This window comes from Petaurus breviceps, unplaced genomic scaffold (genome assembly GCF_028583685.1).
Source record: "Petaurus breviceps papuanus isolate PSGF00001 unplaced genomic scaffold, PetGlider_PUasm1.0 90823, whole genome shotgun sequence".
NCBI classification, from domain to species: domain Eukaryota; kingdom Metazoa; phylum Chordata; class Mammalia; order Diprotodontia; family Petauridae; genus Petaurus; species Petaurus breviceps.
Window position 1 is genome coordinate 20,917,166 of NW_027187352.1, and position 12,764 is coordinate 20,929,929.

General features: G+C 36.0%; 1 protein-coding gene across 1 annotated transcript in view; it reads left to right on the forward strand.

Moving 5' to 3' along the window:
• Positions 1 to 793: 793 nt before the first annotated feature.
• Positions 794 to 12,764, forward strand: part of LOC138148346 (transmembrane protein 135) — a 90,558-nt gene continuing 78,587 nt past the window's right edge. The window contains exon 1 of the mRNA XM_069071040.1: positions 794 to 906. The gene's annotated coding sequence lies outside the window, so the exon portion shown is untranslated. The remainder of the gene's footprint in view (positions 907 to 12,764) is intronic.

The window sequence follows — 12,764 nt, forward strand, 5'->3', positions numbered from 1 at the left end:
AAGTGATTATTTGACTGTAATTGTCAGTCATCTGAAGTTTGACTTTCATGACCAGCATACCGTTTACACAGCTTACTTTGTGGTTCCTTCTTTAAAATCTTAAATAATCCAAATCTCTTTTTTTAATAGCTTGACCTAGTAGGCAAAACCCATGAAATGTGTTTTTTTTTATGTTTTCTTTTTTTGTGCCAGTGTTATCAAAAACCTGATATCTTATTTTGTGTCTGAGTAATGATAAAAGACCAAGTTTGAACTCTTTCGTTAGCAATACCTTGAAAATACTGCTTTAGTTGAAAGGGAAGACGTAGTTTAGTTAGGCATATAACTAGGAAATGAAGTTGTTCATTCTTTTTGGTGGGGAAACAGAACTGTTTAAATTAATTTTCTGCATTCAAGATATTTTTAAATGATTAAAAAATTTGAGAACTAAAAAACAAAACAAAAAGTTTTGTATTTTGAGTAACCTGCTGTAGGAATAGTTAGCAGTCAGAAAATGCAGATTAAGCATTCTCTGAGTAGAGGGAATTGAGATACACTTTTGAGAGTTTTGATAGACATAAGCAGACATCTGATAAAGTGATCCTGATCTAAAAATTATAAATTTGTGGGGCATAATGCAGAAACCTTTTTTTGTTCCTTTAAACTAGGAGAGCAGAAGATCCAGAAATGCCAGCTCTCATGCCCCTGATCTCAAAATCATTAGAACTGGTAGACTAACCAGTCCCTATCAAGCAACATTTATTAAGTGCTTACTATATCCTAGTCTCTAGGAATATGGAAGAATCTTGGATTTGGTCCCTGACTTGGAGGAGCTCATTTACTGAATGCCTTCTACATGCACATCCAGTAATTGGTTACATGAAATAATATGAAAATGGTTTAATTTTGCTGATAAAACACCAATCAGTAAGTATTTATCAAGTGCTTACTTTGTGTGTAATGTTATACTAAGCATAGCAGTAGATTTATGGAGATATAAGACTATGTGTCTGTCCACAAGAGAATTTACAATCTTGTTGGAGAGACAAAATTTATGTGAAACCTTTAATAAACAAAGATAGGTTGTGATGACATAGTAACAGTTTGATTATACCAAATATATCAAAAGAGATTAGAGAAGGGAAAAGAATGAATATGAACTGAAGTCAAAATAGAGAAAGCAAGTTTTGAGCTAGTTCTTTTTTTTTTGGGGGGGGGGAAGGAGGAAGGCAAGGCAATTAGGGTTAAGTGACTTGCCCCAGGTCACACAGCCAGTAAATATGTCAAGTGTCTGAGGCAAGATTTGAACTCTGGTCCTCCTGACTCCAGGGCTGGTGCTTTATTCACTGCACCAACCAACTGCCCCTTGAGCTGGTTCTTAAAGGACAAATTGGATATGCAGAGGTGAGAAGACATTATCAGTGGGAAGATTTCATCCAAGTCACAGAACTACTTTAGAATAAGACAGAGAATAGGTTTTGCACATATTCTATATAGCCTGTAACATATGAGTTAATAAATAACTAAATTCTTAAGAAATTTTCTTTATATTGGGATTAATTATATCTCATTTATATTGTTTTTCTGTAACATAAGCCAATTATTCTTAGTTCTTCCCTCTGGGGCCAAATAGAACAATCTTGTCTCCACAGGACATCCTTTTCCCCAACCTTTAAGTCTTCTTATTTTTTTCTTTTCCTACTCTTGTTTTTAAAAAGAAAAACCCTTTTTGTGATCTGTACCATTTTTTCTCAGACTTAGCTCATTTTGGGACACTAGTATCCCTGAGAGTATTCTTAGCAAATCATGCCATTCTTTTGCATTCCTTTTCTGTTACCTGTCTTTGCTTCCATCCTTTGTAAAAATCTTAAGTTCTTTGGTGAGTGATCTGTACGTCCATGAGTCTCTTTAGAAAATAGACTTCTTCCTTGTCTTTAGAACTTTTTTCTTAAGAGCTTCGGATCTTTCTTGAATTGACTTCTTGGCTATAATTTAAGTCCATGAGGTTCAACATATCTTTTCTCTGAACCATTGAATCTAAGAGTTCAAAACTCAGAGATTAATTACCCAGCTCATATCTGAACAAAATACTTTGGAAGTCTATTTTCTGAAGATGCTGTGAGCATGTCACACTATATCTCTCCTTTCCTGTTGTAGATTCTAAGATAGCATATTTACTTCCCCCAAGATATCCATTATTTCTTAGCAACCATTTATTTCCTTATTGTTGATGAGAATAAGGTTCACAGTAGCATTTTCCTTCTTTGCCTTATCCACCTTCTGAATGATGACTTTATCCCAATAAAAGCCAAGAAATTACTACCTTCTTTACTTTTGAAAGAGAAAGGATTATGTCAAATGTCTGGATAATTCAGGCTTTAGTTAACTTTACTGAATTCATTTATTTCCTTTTTCTGTCTTTTGGTCAGTAGTGTACTCCAGTAATGATTTTGGATAGGCACTTGAACCTAGAGTCAGGAAGACCTGAATTCAAAGCCAGTCTCAGATACTTCCTGGCTATCTGACCTTGGGCAAGTCACTTAATGTTTGTCTAGGTTTATTAAACTATGAAATGGAGATAATAATAGCACCTGCTTCACAGCATTTTTTGAAGGATCAACTAAGATGGTATTTATAAAGCATTTAGTACAGTGCCCTGGTACAGGGTAGGCGCTTTTCTCTTCCATTTTGTTTTTTACCTCCTTTCATTTACACATACAGCATCTGCTCCTGCTTCCCATCTCTAGTTCCTAGATTTCTTCACACGAATATCTTTTTTATATAATATGTCACTTCTCCCTACCCTCTGTCAGATATCCTGTGTTTCCCAGATCTACATTATCCTTATTGGTCCCATACCACTGAGTGCTAAAATTTGCTTTCTTGATTCCTAGTTCACTTTGCTTGTTAGCCATATTTTGTACATTTATCTGTAGACATCTGAGTCCATGGGTTTTCTTGCTGATTCCTTTCTTCATTTTGACACCCCGTGAATTTCTAGATGTCTCAGCTGCCATTCTTTCTCCATTATAGCTGCTGTCTTTGATGAATGGTAGGCAGTTATCTTTCTTACTCTTCTTTAAGTTTAAAACCCATCAGTAAGATTTATATTTGCAAGACTTCAAGAAATACACATTTACCAGTTCTTTGGTTAGATTTTATAATAATGAATTATTTTGTAGCCAAAAGTTTTCCAACATTAAATATTCATGGCTTTAAAAGCATAAGATTTACATATTTGTAATGGGTTTTATTTTTCTTGCCTTCTCAATGGGTAGAGGAGGAAGAAGAGAGAATTTGAAACCGAAAATAAAATTGAATTTTTAAAAAAAGCTTAAGAATCAGAAGGAACTATAGATATTTAAAGGTATTAAGGACCTTAGAGACTAACTAGTCCAAAATTTATTTAAACAAAGAATTTCAGAGTTGGGACATTAGTGTCCACCTTGTCTAGCCTAAGCGTTAAAAATAATTTCTTCTACAACTTATGCCACCGACTTACAATGAGGGGGGGACCTACTAATTTTGAAGAAGCTCCCTGACAGGGCAGCTAGGTGGTACAGTAAATAGGGTGCTGACCCTGGAGTCAGCAGGACCTGAGTTCAAATTCACTCTCAGACATTTATTAGCTGTGTGACCCTGGACAAATCATGTTTACTCAGTTTCCTTATATGTAAAATGAGCTGGAGAAGGAAATGGCAAAGCCCTCCAGTATCTTTGCCAAGAAAACCCCAACTGAGGTTATAATGACACACAATCTACTAAACAACATTTCCCTAGTGAATAGCTTTGTTATAACTTTTTTCTTACATCAAGACTATGTTTACAGCTTCCACCTTTTGCTTCAGGTTGTGCTCTTTGAAGCTAAATAAAGCAAATCCAATCCATCTTTCATGATACAACCCTTTAGATACTTAAAGACAGCTATCATGCCTTTCCAGAACTTGTCTTCTCTAGGCTAAATATTCCCATTTGTTTCTTAATATAACAAGAGCTTGAGACCCTTCACAATTCTGAATCCCTTTCCATGCACAATTTCCAATTTATCATGATTCTTTGTGAAATGTGCTCAGAATTGTAAACAGTATTCAAGGTAGGATATTATCAAGACAGAGGACAGCCAGGACTGCTTTGTCCTTGTTCCTGGATATTGGCCTTTTCTTAATGAAGTCAAATATGGCAATAGTTTTCTTGGCTTCTTGGTCACACTGTAGCCTCATGGTATGTTTGTAATACAAACCCTTCATGTTTTTTCACAAAACTGCAAAACTATCTGCTCTAGCTCTAGTCCCCTTCTCCCCCATGTTATACTTTTGATGACCCAGAGCATTTAAATGACTTATTCTTCAGAAAGACGGGGAGAAATGGGCATATTGATTTTAACAAATTTTTACTAAAATAATTTAAATAGGAGAGTTATGTGCTCTGTCCATCTTTCTAATAAGGAGCATTTTTTTCTGCTTCTCTATAAAATATTAAATTCTTGAATAATTCAGTACTGCATTGGATTCGAAAAGATCTGGATTGGCATCCCTCCTCGTACCTTAATTGTCTGACCATGGTCAGGTCATTTAATTTCTCTATGTCTCAGTTTCTTTATCAGTAAAATTTACGTAATAGCACCTATCCTCATGAGATTGTTGTGAACATCAAATGAAATTGTATGGGCATATCACTGTACAAAATCTTTTAAAATGTCTATTATTATTATTATTGTTATTATTCATTGTAAATTAATATAGTTTGTTGCTTTTGAACCTAACTAAAACTTGTTTTCCTTTAGACTGAATGTATTAATTTAAATCTTTGTTTTTATCAGTGGAATAATTTGTTTTTATGGTCACATTACTTCTGTTTTATTTGCTTATAAATACATTCACCATTTCATTTAAGAATCTTAAATATATTTTACCTTGGAATTTTAAAAATTAGGTAATTAAAAAAAACCCTATTATTCAGTTTGGAAAAGAAGGTGTAGCTGTGACATCCAACCAGCTGCAGGTAATCCTAAGAATAAAATCCTCTAGGGGTTGACCAAACATCTGAATCAATGTGTAGTTCCTGGAAAATAGCCAGTTTGGAGCTAAAGCATTTCCTTATAAATGTTGTATTAACTTTATATAGAAAAAATGTTTCACACTTATCTCAGCCTTTTTGGAAGAAGGAAATTCAGAGGTAGAACAAATAATATTTAATGCTCATTATGTAAACCAATAATGAAAAAGTCAGTTAGGATCCAAGATTTTTAGCTCTGAACATCTGGAGGTGATGATTTTGGAATCCTTTCACTCTGACAGCCTGTCTTTGTTAATGGTTCAGAAAACTTTCTGGCAGACTCATTAAGCAGGTATAGAAGTAAATTCTGAGTTGAGAAGAAACAAAGTGTCTCTGCCATCTGTGAAAGATACTGGACTATGGGTTCTTTAAACTTCCTGAACCTGAGAAACTGCTTTAGTTGATTTCATGAATTACTTTCCTGGAAGCCGTCTTTGTCATGTTTGCCTGCTCATGGAGTAAATTACTCCTCGATATTTTCTCCCCAGAATTATTCTTCCTCACCACAACTATTTATAAAAATTTATTTTCTTTGACCTGATTGTGGCTACTCTGTTCTTAGATAGAATCAAAAAGGGGCTCGAAGACCTCCAAAAATAACTAATATTTAACCAGTTGTTATGTTAAGGAAAATGTTCTTCAAAGTAAGAATGTTTGATGACAGACAATGTTACATAAAGAGCCAGAGTTATGTCAAGTTATGTCAAGACATGGGCAAATAATCAAGTCTAACAGCTTTATAAGGCTATATATTATAGATGAGTTCCTGAATCTTCATTAGTAGAAAAGGTTTTTATACCTGAAGTTTACCATACCAGTGGGTTCATAGATTGATTGGCCCTATAGAACTGATGATTGATGATGGTGGTGGTAGTGATGATGACAGTGATAGTGAGAGTAACAATATGAAAATTAGGTGGTTTGGATAGCCTGCCAGATATTCAGTACCAGATTGTAACTAAAATGAAAATAGAAATACAGAATTTTAAAAGTTTATTTGGCCCATAGTTTTTATTAAAACACTGTATAGCTGTTGGAGGAGTTATGAGAAAACAGACACAGTAATGCAATTAATAGAGTTGCAAATTGTTCCAGGAAACAGTTTGGATTTATATTAAACATATACACCAAAGAGATCAAATGAAGAAATAACCTACCTACAAAAAGATTTATAGATGTTCTTTTTGTGGTGGCAAGAAAATAGAAACTAAAAAAGTTCCCATCAGTTGGGGTGTTGCTGAATAAATTTTGGTATGTGAATGTTATTTTCTGTAAGTAGAGATGGAAGTGATGGTTTCAGAGAAACCTGGAAAGACTTATATGATCTAAAGCAGAATGAAGTGACCCTAACTAGAACAGTTTATACAATAATAACACTGTAAAGACAACTTTGAAAGATTTAAGAACTCTGATCAATACATTGAATGACTAATTAGTTTCAGAGGCCAATGATAAAAGTATCCTACCCACCTAACAGAGAAGTGGTGGTCTTAGGGTATAATATAAAACAGATAGATAGATAGATAGATAGATAGATAGATAGATAGATAGATAGATAGATAGATAGATAGATATGACCAATGAGGGAATTTGTTTTGCTTGACCATTTACATTTGTTTCAAGGACTTCTTCTCCCCACCTCCCAACCCTGAAGGAAGGGTAGAGTGGAGGGAGAGAAAATAGATTTATGTTCATTGGAAAAAAAACAAAACATTGTAGAAACTATCAATCGTCATTGAATACACTGAGAGCTTATGTTGAATTGAGAGGCTACCCAGTATATTCAGAGTCATCTGTGTCTATTCTTAGGGAGATATGCTGAAAAATCTATTGAATATGTACCAAGATGATTAGAGAGGTTTTATTGTAACCTTTTCTGTTTTGAAAAAAATTGAATCATTTCTGTGACTTGAAGTACATAAAATGAAAATATTTACTTTGAGAATAAGCCCATTTTTAATATTTTTGGACCTATCACAGACCACCCAAGCCTGAAGCCTACTGTTTATGGTTATGGATCTTAAACCTAAATATGCTCATGACAGATTGGAGCTGTCTTTGCTCCATCCAAAATACTTTGTGTCTTAAAAGAGTCACACACAATTCTTTTTCTTTTCCCATTAACAAACATTTATTACAGGTCTACTGGGTGCCAGGTGCTAGGTACTGGGGGTGCAGAGACAAAAATGAAGCAATCTCTGCCTTTGAGGAACTTACATTCTATTAGGGAAAATAACACATAAACATTTAAGTGTATACAATATTAGCATACCTCTTTTATTTTTTTTTAAATTTCCTATTCCTCTCCCCCTGCCAAAAAAACATTCTGTTACATATTGTCACAAACTGAAATGTTACGGATTTTTGAATAATGATGTAGTAAAGGCTCATCTGTCAGACAGTTATATTGGTCTCTGGTAATTCATTGTGGAATAATTTTTACAGTAAGTTATAACAAAACTCTTGCTATGTGTATTTATAAATGTTTACATATGATACAATATATGATTTTATTTCTTTTTGTTCACATAATTTGAGCTTATATTTCTTTAAACTCTAACAATTGTAATGGGAATGTAAATGTAAGATCTTCCCTGCCCCTAGGCTAAAGTGCACCTGGAGCCTGGGGTGGGAGGCTTGTTTTTCAGTAGATACTTTTTGATTGGCCAGTGGGTCCAAAAGGTTGTGACATTCTCTGAGCCAGGAGAAGGCTATATAAGCCCTGATGTGAGGCTTTGTTTTGGGCCTCACTTTGAGAATTGTTTTGTGATTTGATCAGATGAAACTCTGGAAAGCCGTTGTCCAGAGGGCCCTTCCCCCCCCCCCCCCCTTTGAAACCCAGATGTTGTTTGGTATGGATGTAATGGTTGGACAGTGTGGAAACTGTCTATTTGATCTGTTTCTGTCTTGATAATTCTGTCTGTATATTCTGAAGTTCAGGGTGCTGACCTTTTTCCCCTGAACTAGGTGAACGATACATGTTTGACTGATTAAAGTAAGCTTGTTAACCCATTTTAAGTTGCTTTCCTTTATCAAAGCAGATCCAAGAACCTGTATTGGCAGCAAACCTTGAGGATGCTTGGGGTGACTGCTGCTACAACAATTTGAGGCAGTTACCATCTTTTTTACGTTTGTTAGTATAACAATAATATGTGATTATTCATTATGAAAATTAAACCATTAAAATAATCTTAACCTAAATGAGAAATGGGAATGTTTAAACTAATTTTATTGTATGTTTCCTTTTACTAATGTAACCCATACTGTCCTTTATAGATGCCAGATACATTTTGTGCGTTATTTTTAGTTTATCTACAAAACAACTCTTGACAGGGTAGGTAGATTATATAAGTATTATTATATTCATTTTAAGAGATGAGGAAACAAGCTCAGAAAGCTCAAGGACTTACCCATGCCCCATAGATAGTAAGTGACAGAATGAACAAATCAGAAATGTTTTCCCCCTGACTTTTAAGTCCAATGTTACTTTTACAGAATCATAGTGCCTTTCCTAGCAGTTTCAAATCTTAAATGTATTGCCATCCTGGGGGAAGGCAAAAGATATGTCTCTTGTTCTATTATCCCTTTTCTTCTCAAGGGCATAAACTGTGTTGATAGTGAATGTTATGAATAAATATTTTTCAAAAATGATAGCTTTATGAGAGTCAGTCTACCAAGGAATACTCAAGACTTATATCACCAATATTACAAAACATTATTTACAAAAATAAGGGAAGACTTTAATAAATGAAGAGATATTCATTGTTCATACTTGAACTATGGCCCGTAAAATAATAATGTCATTACCTGAATTAATTTGCCAGTCTAGTACTCCTCCAATCAATCTGCCAACATAATTTTTCAGTTCTTCAAGGATCTGTCATTTAGTCAGTAGAGTCCCCCACCAATGTAGGCTATTAAGTCTTCTGTAACTTAGTAAGTTACTTAACCTCTTTATGATCAATCATTATATTCACTTAAAACAGAATTTTCACATCCTCTCATCTATTTCTGTATCTTTGCTCATAATGTCAAAGTAGGAAGAAAATCTAGCTTCTACTTATCTTCATAAAGTTGTGGAACTGACATAGCTATGCTCTTCCTACTTTTAAAGAATAATGTTGTCTTACATTTGTATAGGATTTAGAGTTTACAAAATGCTTTCACATGTATTATTTCATTCAATCCTTTCAACTATGCTGTAAGTTAGAGCAATAGATGTAGGTGAGGTAACTGCATATAGGGAAGAGTTAAGAGGCTAAACAATAGTTCATCTGAACAAGATCTGGGAGGGGGCAGGGGTTGGTAGACTTCAGACTCAACATGAGTCATACAGTTTGACATAGCATCCAAAAAGACTAATGTGATATTCAGCTGCATTGAGAGTCAGTGCTTCCAGGAATACATTGCTTATAGTCTAGCTGTCCTCAGCCTTCATCAGATCACATCTGGATTATTGTATTAAGTTTTGGGTGCCCATTGTAAGAAGTCAGAGAAGGGCAAATGGGATGGTGAAGACCTTGAGTGAATGCCATGTGAAAATTAGTTGAAAGCACATTTTTTTAGCCTGGAGAAGACTCAAGGAGGAACATGATGACTACCTCCAAGTATTTAAAGAGTTCTCACCTGCAAGAGGAATTAAATTTCTTTGTTCTTCATGACTTCAGAGGATTGAAATAGGAGCAGTGGGAGGAAGCTGTAAAGAAGGAAATTTAGACAGAGCTTTCCAAAATATCTCAGTAGGTAATGGATTTCCCCTTTATTAAAAGTTTTTTAGAAGGAGATATATAGCCATTTGTAATGGTAATGAAATTTGAAGATCTCTTTGTATTGCTAAGCTGACAGGTACTTAGCACCTAGTTTCAAATTAACCTCTGTTAAAGAAACAGAAGATATGAACCCCTCTTGCTGACATAACAGGAAGGGACTGAACAGGGAACCCCTGTTGCTGATGTAACAGGAAGGGGCTGAACAGGAAGGAACAATACTGTATATAAGGAAAAAAAACACAAGCTGGGAAAGTCAACTTCTTGGGATGAGCACCTGAAAGCTGGGCTGCTACTGCTGGACTGGAACTTCCATGGATTAATTGATTCTGATTTTGAGAACGAAGTTGCTGAAGATTTCTAAGGGGCTGCTGAAGACTTCTGAGGGCCAGCTGGAGCTACTGACACTGCTGAGGATATCCGAGAGCCAGCCAGAGCTGCTGAGGATTTCCAAGGGCCAGTTGGAGCTGCTGAGGCTTCTGAGAATTTCTGAGGGCCAGCTGGAGCTGCTGAAGACTGAGGAAGCATGAGTGTGGTGTTGGTATTCTATCAAAATGTTGTTGTGGCTTTGTTAATGTGTCTTAATGTTCTTGTGACTTTGTTGAATCATGTCTTCCCAGGAACAGAGACTGTGGAGGATTTGGAATGGACTGGACACTGTAAGCTTCAGTAGGGAGCAGGAACTGCATGGAGAGCTGGACAAGGAATTGGGGGCTGTCTGCCTTTGAGCTCAGGTGGCAGTTGGTTAGACTTGGATAGGAGCTAGGACCATGTTCCTTGAGTTAAGATGAAAAGACCTCTCTGTGGTAGCGATGAAATTGTGATTTACTTGTGACCTAGGGGTGGATGGCCTGTGTATTTTCCACTACTCCTTAAGAGGGTACTGAGTAGTGACTGATGATTGAATAGTGACTGATGACTGAATAGTGACTGATTTGTAACTTAGTGTGCCCCATGGGTGGAGGACTTTGACCTTTTGTACTTTATAATTGAATGATTGAATTACTATGTGATTGATTGACTAAATGACTGTACTTTGTTCAAAACTATGTGACCACTTTGGTGAAAACTATGTGGCCATTTTAGTGAAGTTGTTGAGTTGTAACATGGTGAATGCAGTATTTTGATTTTCTATGATAAGCTGTAACACTGTGAATGGTGTACACCTTGATTTTATGTGAATTTTTTGTTCTGATTTATTACTGAATAAATAGAATGTTCACTATACTATGTAATCAGAACCTTGAAAGCTCTTCACAGCAGCCATCCTCTGTAAAGCTGTTTGTGCTTGGCTTTACACCATTTATCAGGTAAGTTGTACCTGATCAGTTTTTCAGATATGGCTGCTGAGGGCAAATGCTAAAAATTCAGTGATACTGTGATTATGGAGTGGTTAGCAATACTGAAGGCAAAGAGAAGGTTTCTCTAAAAAGTCAGCCTCCTAGATTCTCAATAATTCTTTGTTTGTAGCTTTGTTTTGTTGTTTTTTTCCCCATCCTCTACCCTTTACGGCAGTCCTGTAACACAAGCCTCTTAACTACTCATCTATATCTGCATCTATTTTACCTATTTATATTTACATAAGAGGTACCCTAGAGCAAAGGGAGGATCCTAAGAGGTATTAGCAGAGGTAGTAAAACGCACATTGCCAGAAGGTGGACAATTTTGTGAAGGTACAAAGATGGAAGTTTGGATGGGGAACTGAGAATAATGAAAAACAGGCCAGTTTGCCTGGAATGTAGAATGCATGAAGGGAAGTAATGAAGCTAAGATGGTGGGTGTGCACCAGATTGTAGATAGTTTTAAATGACAAGCTAAAAAGTTTGTAGTTTATCCTAGAAGCAACACTCATGGAAATTTTTTGAGTCAAGAAGTGACATTGCCAGACCTGTGGTTGAGTAATCCTAATTTGATAGCTGAAGGAGGAGGGATTAGAAAAAGGGTGAGACCAAAACATGAAGACCAATTAGAAGGATGTCACAATAGTAAAACCTAGAGCTGATGAGAGTCTGAACATGGTTAGTTGATTAGAGGTGCAGAGAAGGGAAGAATTGATAAAAAGTAGAATTGATAAGAAATTTAGTAACTGATTAGGCATGGGAACACAGAGAAAGAAGAGTCACAAACCAAGTTCTGAACCTAAATAACTCTAAGGATGGTGGTTCCCTCAACAGAAATAGGGAAGTTTGGGGGAGTTGTGAATTTAGAGCAAAAAATGATGTGTTCCACTTTTGTCATCTGGGTGGAAATATCTAACAGATAATTGGTTTTGTGGCACTAGTGTTCAGGAACAAGATTAAACCTGAATGTACAGAATTCCAGGTCATTTGCATGGAGATGACAGTTGAACTCATTAGAGTTGGAAGGGGTAATAGGAGAGAGTCCAAGATAGAGCCTAGGCAATAGCTCTAGTTAGATGGCAACACATCTTGAAGATCCAGCAAAGGAGACTGAGCAGGAATTTGTTGTTGTACAGTAGTTTCTGACTCTTCATGACCCCATTTGGGGTTTTCTTGGCAAAGATACTGGAGTGGTTTGCCTTATTCTTCTCCAGCCCATTTTACACATGGGGAACTGAGGCAGACAGAGTTAAGTGACTGGCCCAAGGTCACAAGTATCAGATTTGAACTCAGGAAGATGAGTCTTCTGGACTCTAGACCCAGCACTCTCTCCACTATGCTACCTAGTTTCCTTGAGAAGGAAAAGGCATAAGAATTAGCAGAGTATAGTACCACAAAAGCTGAGAGAAGATGGAATTGGGGCTAGAGCAGAAGGGGAATCTCAGCAGCTAAAAAGAAGTCAAGGTCAGGAATAAGAACTAAGAATAATAGCAACTATGAGAATAAGCATTTATAAAATGAAAGTTTGCAAAGCACTTCACATGTTATCTCATTTGATCCTCACAGCAATGTGAGGTAAGTCGTATCATTAACCTCATTTTTTTCCTAAGCAATTGGGGTTAAG